The following is a 13,506-nucleotide window of genomic DNA, read 5'->3' as shown; positions in this document are numbered from 1 at the left end:
CCCCAACCCTACTCGAAAATTGAAGAAACAAATTTGCAAGTTCTGCAATATAAACTAAACAGTTAGAAATAGTAGGATAATATTGCCCAGATAATTCATTCGTAGCAACATGAAATTGTTCTAAAAATTCTACAAGAATTTTAACATTAGTCCAATCCTGATTTGTAAGGTGCTCATCATCATCATCATCATCATCATCACCACCAACACGAGCATTAAACGTTGCGTTTATTGGGTTTCTATATTCATATGCAACAACTAAACTTTCATACATGTAATTCCATCTAGTCGGACAATGTTTAGGAACCTTTATTTCTCTAAGGCCAAATTCATCACATTTTTTAAAATATTCTCTAAGTCTACTTCTACGGTTTGAATAAAAAAGCCAATTAAGAGCCATTTTAACCTTTTCAATTTCAACATTTAGAATTTTCATACCATCACCGACGATTAAATGGTAAATATGACAAATACATCTAACATGGAAAATATTACTAAATGCAGGATTTAGTGTAGTTGTAAGCAAGCCTATAGCATTAGTGTTACTAGAAGCATTATCCATTGAAACTGACATTTTATCTCTAATGCAATACTATCTTTTTTTGGATCGTAATATAAAATGCCACCGGTAACAGTGTTAATTCCCGATTGAACTGGATTTGACCCGGTATTAGGGTTAACCTGAGCACCTACACTTGTCCCCTCTTGCGCAGCTTTCATTTGAAGAAATCTAGCTTTATCTTTAGGGTGTGTCTTTATGTGTCTAGTCAAACTACCCGTATCGCTACGGTCTCCAGTAAATTTATGAGCCATCAAAGACCCACAAGTTTATACTTAGCCTTGTTTTGATCTCTTAGTTGAATAATAAAGTGCCAAACAAGAGATGTTTCGCACCGTCTAGAAGGTTGTCTATTAAAAGTAGGGGTTACTACAGGAGGGTCAGACGGGGCATCATTTGGATTATTATCAGTTGGGTTAACAACAGTACTAGTAGGTGTATCATCTAAATCCGGTTGCGTTTCATCTAAATCATCATTTTCCTCATCATTTCATCGATAGTTGGATTACCATAAAGAGCATTCATATATTAATCATTTAATTGTTGACCTAGTGCAATATCATGGTAAAATTGACTATCGGTAAATTGAAAACAAGAGTTATCACTATCAAGAATAACAGGTGGAGGAGGAAGGTTAACAGGTCTTGGTCGGGGAGCCGGGGGAGGAGTAGTAGCTTGGCCACTAGATTCACCAATTTTAGATTTTTCCTTACCACCAAACATTTTTTTCAAAGAAAAGGCCATATTAATTATAATTATACAAACTAAAACAAACAAAACTATAATATTAAAACTTAAGAGTTGGAACGAGCTTACCGAATTGACGAACAACTTCTTGAAAATTGTATATCGTTGAAGACTTGAATACTTCAATTCACCAACTTCACAATTTTTCACAAATTGCAATAATAAAGCAAGCAATTATAGAAGAAAATTAGAGAGAGATTGATAATTTTGTGAGTAAAAAGGAAAGAATGAGGGGGTATTTATAGTTGAGAATAGGGAAAAAGTGTAATTATAAAAAGTTTGGGGTTAAAATAAAGTTTGGGGGGAAAATGGCTATTTTTTAAAAAGCCAAACGGCTAAATTGGCAGGCCAATGACTAGTTTTTAAACTTCCAACCGTTGGCCAATTATTAAATTTTTCATTTTTGGAAAAATAGCCGTTGGGCCCGTTAGGCCCGGTTGAACCGGCCCAGGCCCGCCAGCCGGTCCCGGGCTAAACGGTCCCGGGCTCGCAGTCTCTCCATGCTGGACTGGCCCATAGTGGGCTCCTAAGACCGCTTGGGCCCGGACCATACGGGCCAGCCCGTTTAGCCCAAAGCCCATGTGGGCTCGCGGGCCTGGGCCGGTCCCGGACTGGGCCCGGACCACAATACAGCCTTAGGCGGCGGCCCTTCAACTTTTTTTTAGAAAAAAAGAATTTCTTTAAATCCTTAAATATTTTTTCGTGACGTAGTCGATTAATCATATAAACAACTTCTGTTTGCTTAGATCGTACAAAAAATTTGATATTTGACGAGGAATCTCGTAATTGAAATGTAAATTCTCTATATCTCTAGCTCTTCTTTTTAAAGTTACATGAATATTTTCTTAATACTTTTCTTTCATTTTTTTCAAATTCACAGATTGCTTCAATAAGTTTATATGCTGAGGTTTTCTAATATAGGATTAATATCATTTGCCGATTTCATCATTATAGTCCATAAAATTTTTAAAATTCCTGAAATTTGCTAGTGGTTTAATTTTTTTGTATGTATTTAAAATTGATTTTTTTTCTATACTGAAGAGCAGTTTAAATATTAATAATATATCAAAGTAATCCAAACCGATCATTGGCCGCTCAAAGTAATATTTTCTTTTGAAAAGATATTATTATTGACCACCTAAAACTTTTTGAGTTCGTTATCAATTAAGCAAAAAAACTAATTTTGTCATATTACATGCATGTCAAAAATTTAAATTCTAGTTGATATGGAAGGGTAATGAGCAATCTAGGGTTAGGGAATGGAGATTATAGTTAATAGTTTTTTTAGTTTTTACTTTTTAAAAATATTTAATAGTTAATTAATTTGAATTTAATTAATTTTTGGCCCATGGGCCGACCCAAACCCAGCCTCGATCAAGCCTCAAGGGCTAGCGGTCTGACTTGGGCCGGGCTTATAGCCTAAGTTTTAAATGGGCTTAAAAAATCCTAGCCCAACCCTACCCAAGTAACGGGCTGGGTTTGGCTGGCCTCACGGGCCAAACCCATTTTGACGGCTCTAGTTGAAATGCATTGAAAACCTATAGATGAGTCAATTACAAATTTTGAGGAAGATTAGAGGTGACTTGGTATCAAAATTCGTAGTTAATATCGAGTTCAAAAAATTCTTCTGCAACACATGTATCGAGCATTTATCACATTTGATAAACATATGATACATATGTGATACACATTGTGATACACATATTATCTTTTTCTATGTTCATCTTCTACTTTAAATTTCCAATTCAAACCACCTAAAAACTCTACCAAATCATCCCAAAACTGAGATTTAAACTCCTTTGATGTATCCAATATATTCCAACAGCACCCACTCAAAAGAAAATAAAAATTTAACCTTTTTTTTGCTACAAACAGCTAGTTGGCTAATATTGATAATATTATATGTATTGACTAATTTTTATACAAACTTACTTATGCGATGACATAACTAATGATTTCCTCTATTAGTTATCACAAAATACTTATCCAAAGTATCAAAAAATTAAGCATTTCAAAGTATAAATGTTAGGCCCATTCTTGCACGGGCCATAACCAATCTAGTATGTTATAGAAAGTAAAAATGGCACGAAGCCACTATTTAAGGCGGTATTTATTTTTTATCCAGCAATTCTAATTTTGAGCAAAAATAGCCACTACTTTATTAAAATTAATATGAAAAGATATTTTTACCCTTTCTTCCATTGCTTTTCTTCCCAAACCATCGTTTCTCTCTTAAGTTCGATGCAAAGAAGTGTTTTTGTGGATGCATATGTTGTATGCGATAAAAATGCTAAATTGGGTTTTTTGATTCTTGTGAATTTGATGGCTTTGAACAGTTACAAAGATGAAAAATGATATCTTGTTGTTTTTCTAACGAGGGTCAGCTTTGTCTTGTTTCGCGTGATTGCCACCTTTATTCGATTTTTGCCTTCAATTTTATGTATGGATTCAATGCTGAATTGGGTTTCTGATACTTGTTGATGCATGTGTTATTGAAAGGATTTGGTCCTTAACTTAGAGTTACAAGCACAGAAATTAAGGACAGGTAGTTCTGAACTTAGAGTTACAAGTTCAAAAGTTAAGGACATGTAGTCCTGAACTTAGAGTTACAAGCTCAATAACTAAGGACAGGTAGTCCTTAACTTAGACTTACAAGCTCATAAATTAAGGACAACTAGTCTTGAACTTACAATAACAAGCTCATAAATTAAGGATACTTGGTCCTGAACTTAGAGTTGGAAGTTCAAAAATTAAGGACACTTGGTCCTTAACTTAGAGTTACAAGCACAGAAATTAAGGACAGATATTCATTAACTTCGAGTTACAAGCACATAAATTAAGGACATGTAGTCCTGAATTTAGAGTTACAAGTTCAAAAGTTGTTTACCTCGAAAAATGTGAGTAACAATTAAAGATAATTTATGGTTTTAAAGATACGTGATATATTCTAATACTAGTGATTATATGAGTAATATTGAGCTTAAGTAAGAAGAGATAATGAACCAAATCAATGTTATCAGAACAATAGGGGCCTCGATCTCGTCTATCCAGGGACCTCGAGGTCAGCTAAGACCAATAAAGTACGAACAATAAAGCTGAAGAATAATTGTTGAGCACGTTAAACAAGGGAAGAATAAGAATGTTCTATTGCAGTGAATGATTTGATATCCTTTTACAAAAAGATTGAGGTCCCCTTTATATAGGAGGAGAAATCCCCAATATAGTACATTCCTTATAAAAGTAAAGAATTCTATTGGTACAGGTGTATAAAGGTCTAGTACGGACCTGTACCATTTTGTACAACCCTTATCCTATAATTAATGCCCAGGTCCACGTGTCCTTGAGAAATTCCCGCTCTTTCTTGATTGACTTCGAGATTGTGACGCCCTCGATGCAAGTCGTGCCAGGCCCTCGATCAGCTTTCTCGAGGCGGGTGTTCCTTAGCCGGATCTGATCTCCACTTTGAGTCTCCCAGACTCGGACACATAGCTCGATTTAAGACTTCAAAATCATGCTCCCTTGATTTTGACCGTATACAGATAGTCCCCGCGTTTCTTATAATGGAATGATATGAAACAATTTCGACCTTGATATTCTCGAACCTCTAGTGATGACGTCATCCTCGTGAATCCAACATTCAAAGTGACCGAAATGTCCCGTCGGCCCGCTTCCCCAAAAACATTAAATGTACACCAGCGTGGGTCGGCCATTAACGCCTTCGAACTGTCGCTTCCCCTCTATAAATATGAGGCGCTTTCCTTTGGTAAATAACTTTACCTTTCTTCAATCTCTTTCAGACCTCATCTTTTTCTTCAATCACTTGTTTCCTCCGCCTCTTTAAACGCCGTAAAATACCAAACTCTTGCCGGAAACACTATCTCCCTATTTACTCACATTCCTTATCTTACAACAATGGCCAAAAATTACAAGACGGTCCCTAAAAAAAGATAAAGCATCATCTTCGGCCAGACTGTAGGCACCTTGTTCCTCATTCCTTGACTCCTCAACCGGCTCGGATGACTCTATTTCCATATCATCATCCAAGCCCAATGTGGAAAAATGTTTGGAGTGAGGACCAATGCGCTCAAACACATGAACTTCAGGACTTTCAACATGCTCAACATCAATGATACTAGAGTCAACAAAATTTGTATCCTCAAAGTCCTTGACTGACTCTAGTCTCACTTCTTCAACATCGACATCCTCAAATTGTAGTTGGCTAGGTTGTTGATGTTCTACTCTGACCTCCTTAATTAACACCTCAAATTCACGCTCTTCTTGGCTACTATCCCCAATATTGGCTTGTTGAGCATTAAGAGCTCCAACCACTTGACTCAATTGAGCCTCCAAGTTGCGAATAGTTGCCTCTTGCCTCTCTATCTGCAGTTGTTTCTCATTATTTTGTTCCAGAAGGCACTTTAACATATCCTTGATCTCCTTCAAGTCCGCATTCCCAGGTTCTTTGTTCCTATTAACTTCACAAGAAAATGTAGAACCATCATAGTAAGGGGTTGGGGGAAAATAAGAAATATAAGCACAACCATGAAGGTGACCATTTTTACCACCACACACATCACACACATTCCACAAATAAGATTGAGTTGGTGCACATAACTCGCTCTCGGAAATATTTTGATAATTTTGATACGGGTGGTTTCCTTTACAATATTTATGATGATCAATAGTAGAATTATCTACACCTAAATTTCCATTATTCCAAGATGTCATGTTTCTCAAATCAACGGTTATAATAAAATAAAAAAAAACAAAAACAAAATACAAGTTCAAACTCGCAACCTAGCAATATATACAGCTACAACTACACCGTTAGTTCCCCGGCAACGGCGCCAAAAAGTAATCGAGGCCAACCCTGTACTACTATAAAGTAGGAAGAGAGGTCGAAGCAACTTTTACCCGAGAAGGTCGGGATCGATTTCCACAGGGAGCTAGAGATTGGAACTGAGTTCTATCTAAGTTAGAGTTGCGTAATTGTTCCTAATTGCACTTCTAAACATTTTTGGTTTTGATATTACTTCTAAATTTATACTACTAAGATGCTAAATTAAGCTAAGAGGAGACTATTGAAGATTGTCTAATTAGTTAAAAGGCACTAGGGGAGTGACTTTCACCTAGGTGGATACTTGACGGGTTCTCATGTCTAAGGCTAGGTTGTCATATTTGGGGATTACGATATAACCATTGCACGATTCTACTCACTCTATACCTCTTGGTAGTTCGAGTGATTTTGCCCTAATTGACTTTCTCAAGATCAATTGGGTATGATCATTTGTGCAAGCAATCTAGGTTCAAGTCGGGTATTACGATCTCTCGGTTTAACCCTTTAATTGGGGCTATCAATTCTCTTGAGTACGCCCCAATTCCTTGTTGGACTAATTTTATAGACTTAGTCTCTCTTTCTCAAGAAGAACCCAAGTCAACTAAGCATAAACTAGTGTTTGCAACCACTAATTCAACAATAAAACCATAAATTAGTCCAAATATCAAACACCCATAGACATTCAAACCTTAAAACACAAGACCCATCAATTACCTACACTAGGGTTGAGCCACAACCCTAGCTGATGGGTCTAGCTACTCATGATAATAGAAGAAAACAAAGAAATAGATGAAGATAAACCCATAATATTAAATTACTAATTAAAACTTGAAGATTCAATGGTAAAACTCTTGTAAAATTACTCCAAATGGCAAAAGAACACTATTCACGAGCGCAACTCAGCTGTAGAATCTAACTGATCACCTAAAAATAGGAAATGAAACTATTTATACTAGGCCAAAAATGCTGGACAAAAATACACCTGTGGGGCTAGTGCGGACCGCACAAAATTGAGTGCGGCCGCACTAAGGCTCTTAGCTAAAAAATCCTGCTCTATGAACATGGCCACCGCGGACCGCACAAAATGCACCGCGGCCGAGGTGGCTCCTGATGCGGTCTGCACAAAATGGAACGCGGACCGCATTGGCATCAATCCTCCAACTTGACAGCTCTCTGAAGTTTAGCTTTGCGGGCCGCACAGAATCGAGTGCGGCCGCAATGAAGTCAATGCGGACCACACAGAATGGAGTGCGGCCGCAATGAAGTCAATGCGGACCGCACAGAATGGAGTGCGGCCGCATCACTTGGCTGCCTGAAATTGAGAATTCTCTGAATCTCTCCTTTGCAGACCGCACAGAATGGAGTGCGGCCGCATTGGTCCTGTTTTGCTGAGCTTGGACTTGTTCTTGGTACTTGTGCATGTTTCACTCCTTTTTGAGCTGGTTTTGACGAATTGTCACCTTGTTGATCAAACCCTGCAATCAAGTACAACACGTAAGCCTTTGGGACTATTTTGTACACATTTCTAATCAAAACTCAAGTAAGAAGGAGAGTAAAATGCATCATAATCCCTAGTTATCAAGAATCCTCCAAATGTCGAGGGCCGATGCGAGCACGTATCACGATATATTAGCGTGATAACCAAGCAGCTCATCAAGGATGTGAGGGAGGATTATCGATGGGGGGACGAGGCCTGATGAAAGCATAACTACCCACAAGGAGGGGGTTTTGAGTGTTTACACTTACCCCTTTACACTGGGCCCCCTCGATCCGGTGGTGATCGACTTCTGCAAGACATACGAAGTCATTCTCGGCCAAATTCACCCTTTGTTCTAGCATATTGTGATCATGTTGCGGTACTTCTTTGAGAAGGCTGAGGGTTTAGAATTCACCCTCAGCCATTTAGTTCGGTTGTATCGGCCCCAGTTATTCCGAGGGCTTATCAAGCTGTAGCGCCGAACCACAAAGTCCTTCTTCTCCAGTACTGATGAAGCCAAAGATCGAGGTTGGATGAGCCGGTTTGTTAGAGTCAGGACTTCGGACATCCTCCCCGAGGAAACAATGCTGTTCCCGGAGAGGCGGAATTTTAACCGTAAGTGGAGTCTGCATTTTCCTTTGTATCTATTCATGTTCTTTCACTTTTCATAGCTTTCTCATCTTTCTTTTGGCAGCTGACGCTTGGGTGCCCCTAGCGGTGCCCGACCTCGAGGATTGGGTCAGGAAACTAGCTGCCACTTCCTCTTATGACAAGCATAAGTGGCGCGAATTGGCGAAGGGCTAATGGGAAGCCAAGAACCACGGCCTTGGAGATTCGTCCGAGATGAGGCCGGACCCGCTTGGGGAAAAAACCAAGTCTTCAAATCTGAAGCTCGAGAAGGACAACAAAAGAAAGAGGGTCTCAAAACCCGAAGACTCTCAAAACAAGAAAACCTCCACTCGAAGACTGCGGAAAAGGTTTGCTCAAACGGGCACAGACTCAGCCCATGATTCCCCGGATGGTGAGGAGGATGATGGTGAAGAATCGATGTTGGTGACTCAGACCGGAAAGCCGATCGAGACCAACGAGCCTTCCGAACTGGAAAATCCATCTGTGGCGAGGATGCCCGGAGAGAAGCAACGGGCAAGGTCCCCACCCCGGAGGTTGAGATTGTCCCTCTGTCTTCAACTTCTATACCGAAGGGGTTAAATGTTGAATTCCCCAATGTTAATGAGAATGCCCCGAGTGAATAGCTAGGGGACGCGACAACGGGTCACTTCTTTTCTTTGCCAACTTATTCTGAGGGGGCTATCAAAGAAGCCAACGCTATGCCCAAGCCCAATCCAAATAGGGTCATTGAAGATGATCCTTTCCAAGGGTGCTATGCTGGGGTCAAGGATTCCAACAACTTCAATGATGCATCCTCCCTTTTCGAAGAGGCCCAACGTCTCCTTATCCGGGTAAGGATCTGCCCATTGTATTTCAAGTTTTTCTCCCTTTGTCTCCCCCTTCTACTGATGCATCTTCATGTTATGTATAGGCCATTGCTAAGTTCAAAGCCGAGCTGAACCAATGTGTGGCGAGCTCAAGAGAGCCTCGGGCAAAGAGAAGGCCTTGAGGCTCCTTTGTAGCCGGAAGGAAGAGGAGCTTAAGGATCTCCGAACTGCTTTGGCCAAAGCTAAAAAAAGCGAGTCCGAGCTAGATGAGCAGGTAACTTTGATTTTAACAAAGTTCGGCATTCTTGGCCATGCTTCGGAGGCTAATACTTCAATGTCTCAGTTACAGCAAAAGCTGAACATGATTGGGCAGCTCCGGGGCGAGGTGGATCAAGTTCGGGCTGATTGCCATCAGTGGAAGGAAAACATGGACCGACTTGTCGCTGAAAAGGAAGCTGTCAAGGCTCAACTGACCTCGGCTTAAGCTCAGGTTCACGGTGCTGAAGCGAAAGGCTTGGCTCAGGCTAGGGAAATCGAGGGGCTGGGGGCCGAATGATGTGCCGGAGAATTTCGGCACATTTAATACAAATTGCTTAGATTTTAGCTTGTTTTAAATGCAATTATCTTCTATGCTTATGTAATTTTAATGTTTTTGTAGTGTATGAGGTTTAAGGACCTAAGAACATGGAAAGGAAATCAAAAAGCCAAAAAAGGACAAGAAAAGAGCAAAATGCGATCGCATATGTGAAGATGCGGGCCGCAAATCCAACATGCGGACCGCATAATGCACAAAGAAATCGCAGAGTCCAACAGTTTGCTGGCCAAATTTAGGTGCAAGAAATGCGGTCCATTATGCGACCCATAACAGGTTTGCGAGCCGCATAATGGATCACATACTCGTTGTAGAAGTTGCTGAAGGCGAAAAATGCGGTGCAAATTGCGATCGCAAATCAATAATGCGGACCGCATATCCTAAATGTGACGAATGCCTGGAAACTAGGGTTTGAAGATGCGATGGACTTGAAGAGAATGCGGACCGCATGTCTGTTATGCGACAGATATGCGGTCGCATAATTGACCTGTAAGGGTGTTTTTGTTCGAAATTTGTCCCGAGTTTGACCCACTATAAATAGATTTATTGGGGTTTTGTGGGGGCCTCTTGTCTTGTTTTTGAGCTACATTCCAAGTCTTTAATATTCCTCTCTTTTGGAAGCTTTTGAGTAAAGAATCTTGCACTTTGTAAGCTTTATGACATTTAATATACTCATCTTTTTGTATTTTAGCATGTGTAGCTAACTTTAAATACTAAGGTTGTGGACCCTAAATGGGTGCTATGTTAATGGGTGTTTAACATTGAATATATGTATAATGGTTGGTTGATATATATTTATTTCTCATTCTTCATTTATTGTTGGTGGTTGCAAACATTAACAAGTTCCATTAAATTCTTTCTTTACTTGGAAAAGTGAGTTAGAATTTGGTAGAAGTAAATATCAAAGACTCAAGGCCTTAAACCTTGTTTAATAGAATCGCTTAGGAATAAGTGGGTTTTATTTGGCATATATTGATTGTTCTTAATTGCAACTCTTTTATATTTGGAAAAATCATAAAGAGGAAATACTACCCAACTATTGGAAAATATCGGGTAGTCATTTAGAAATCATTTGCATATCTAAAGAACCTTCCATTAGAAATATATCATATTAACACCGATAGCATTACATTTCGTTGAAGGGGACACAACCTTGGTTTCTTTAATCAAATTATTTACATTCTCAACGTACAATTAGTTCTCTCTTTAAATCAAAATCATATCATACTCTTGTTACAATTAACGGAATAGAATTACGACCCAAGTCAAGTAGCACACTACTCGAGTAACCTTTTCACACCTATTCCCTGTGGGATACAACCCCAACCTTGTTGGGTTATTATATTTGACACCAAACGCCTTACTACTTAATTAAAGTGTAATTTGAGCGTATCACCGAACTAGCTAAAGCCCGGACTTAAGCTGCACATGCTAAGGCTGATGCTGCGTAAGCTAAGGCTGAAGCTGAGAGGACGAAGGCTATGGCTGATAAATCCATTGCTATATACAAGAGAGAAGCCGCGTCCGTTCAAGCTAAGTTGCGGGAGGCCTCCATCCGGGCAAGACAGAGCAATGAATTGGCTAAGTGTCAAGTCCGGAGGGAGACTCTCGAGGAAGTCCGTGCTCGAGGGTTCGACCTTGCCGAGGAGATAGCCGAAGCACAACCATGGGAAACCGATGCTAGGTTTCTTGTCTCTGTGAGCACTGATTTTTTCCCTATATGAATTACTCCCATAAATTCAAAACAAAATAATTTTTCCATCATTTGCAATTTTGCGAATTTTTGTGGCATTTTCTGTCAAGTGTTTGCATTTGTCTGTGCATGTTTATTTTCTTTTAATTAATGAAAAATACAAAAATATACTGCATGTGCATTTAGGACTTAACTTCGCATTTTTTAGGAATTAATTAGTAATTAAAAAAAAGAAAATCACAAAAATAGTTTATTTTACATTTTTAGTTTTAATTTTGAATTTCGGGTAGTTTGTCCTTTAATTTGGTTTAGTTAATAATGATAATTATGTGTTAATTAGTTTGATAGGTTAATTTGTTGTTTTTAATTGTTATTTAGGTTTTGTTTTTAATTTTGAGAAAAAAAAAGAAACGAAAAGAAAGAATTGAAAAAGAGGAATTGAAAATAATTGAAAATAGGAATTAAAGAGGCAAGTTTTTGGGCTGTTCTTTAAACCCTAATCTCCAGGCCCAAAACTTTACCCCTCAAACCCGCCAGTCCCAGCCCATACCCGTCCCCTTACCCGGTCCAGCCCCCGTCCCAGCAAAACGACCCCGTTTCGTGTGTAATTGATCCCAGCCGTCGAGGTTTGCCCGATTTAACGACTCAGAAGTAGGGAGCACTTAATATATAAGTGTCTGAACGCCCCCTACCCCTCTCACTCGTCTCTCACCCTTCCCTTGTAACGCCGCCGGAAATCGCCCCACGGCGGCGGCAAGTCTCCGATGGTCCTCAAATTTACACCCCAGCTCCGTCTCCCTTCCCTCATACCCATACCACACTCCGTTTCCCCCAAATCCCACTGTATTGCCTCAAATCGTGGAAACCCTAGCTCGCCGCCCCTAAACTCCACCACCTCAAGGTGGTGGCGCCGCCTCCGTTCCTTACCAAATCAACACCCTAGAGCCTCCTTGACCCCCTCTCCCCAAATCTGTGACCAGCCTCCCTCGAATCTGTCTGGAACTCGTCGAATATTGAATCTGAAGCTCGAGTCCTTGAAGCCAAATCCAAACCCATACATGCAGAGTTATTGCTCCAGTTCTCATGAGCTTTTAGGGCTGATTTTGTCACAAAATAACGTTGTTCGCTTGTTCTTGATAAAGAACAAGTAATTGACGTTATTTAGGGACGAAATCGGAGTGCCAAGCCCCAGGTTCGAGCTTTAGTCGGTGAGTTCTTCCTTCATTTCTTAGTTCACCTCTCCTCCTTTTTCTCTGGTCGATTCAATTGAAACTCGATTANTAAGTTTACTTTCCCAAATTTGTTTCTTTAACTGCTTTGGCCGTTTAAGCATGACTTTGTTAGTACCTCTGTTAAATTACTCCTAAACCCGCTTAGGGTTAGTTTTGCTTTGTCAACTTTGTTATTATTGATCTTTGTCTCCTATTAATTCATAAGTGTCAAGGTAATAGTCAGTAAAGAGTCAAATTGTTTATTTGTGTTACTATCATTTAGTTTTGTTGGGGCTTGGGTCAGAATTTGAGACTTGAATGTTCGTTTGGACTGATTTAGAATCAGCTTTGGGCTCTTTGAGTCATTTATGACCCAGTTCAAAGATGCTCGGCTGTTTTGAGCCCAGGTTTATTTGATTGGCATGGTAAATAACAGGGGCATGGGGGGTAGTTTAGGTATTTGGTTGGGGGAATCTTTTAGTAACAGAAATAGCAAGCTTCTAGTGGGGTTTTAATTGAATTTCAGACTTATAGTGGCTTAGCTTAGCCAACAAGTCAATAATTGAGGGATTTTAAGCTAAAAAGGAGAACTCAAAAAGTGGCAAAGGGTAAAGATCAAAATCTGAAGTCTGCCCTATTTGCTTGCCTATAAAGGCATCTTATTCTTGCCTTGGAAGGCAGGGGGGAAGAGCTAAAAAAATCAGAAAAATTAAAGGGGGCTAAAAATTGAAGAAAAGTCACTGTTTCATTTAAACTCTTTGGGTGATTTCTTACGTTCTTACTCTCTGAAAAGATTTTCTGGTTCATATAGTTCAAAATGAATTGTAATTGGGTGTTTGAGGTTTGGTTTTGAAGCTCACTTTGGTATTTGTTCGAGTGAGGCTGTGTCTATTGCTTCCATACTCCTTCTGGTTTAAGCTGATCCTGTTGATTCTGCTTACTGCTGTTGCCTGC

Source organism: Nicotiana attenuata, unplaced genomic scaffold, assembly GCF_001879085.1.
Source record: "Nicotiana attenuata strain UT unplaced genomic scaffold, NIATTr2, whole genome shotgun sequence".
Classification (NCBI taxonomy): domain Eukaryota; kingdom Viridiplantae; phylum Streptophyta; class Magnoliopsida; order Solanales; family Solanaceae; genus Nicotiana; species Nicotiana attenuata.
Note: the sequence above shows the minus strand (reverse complement) of the source record.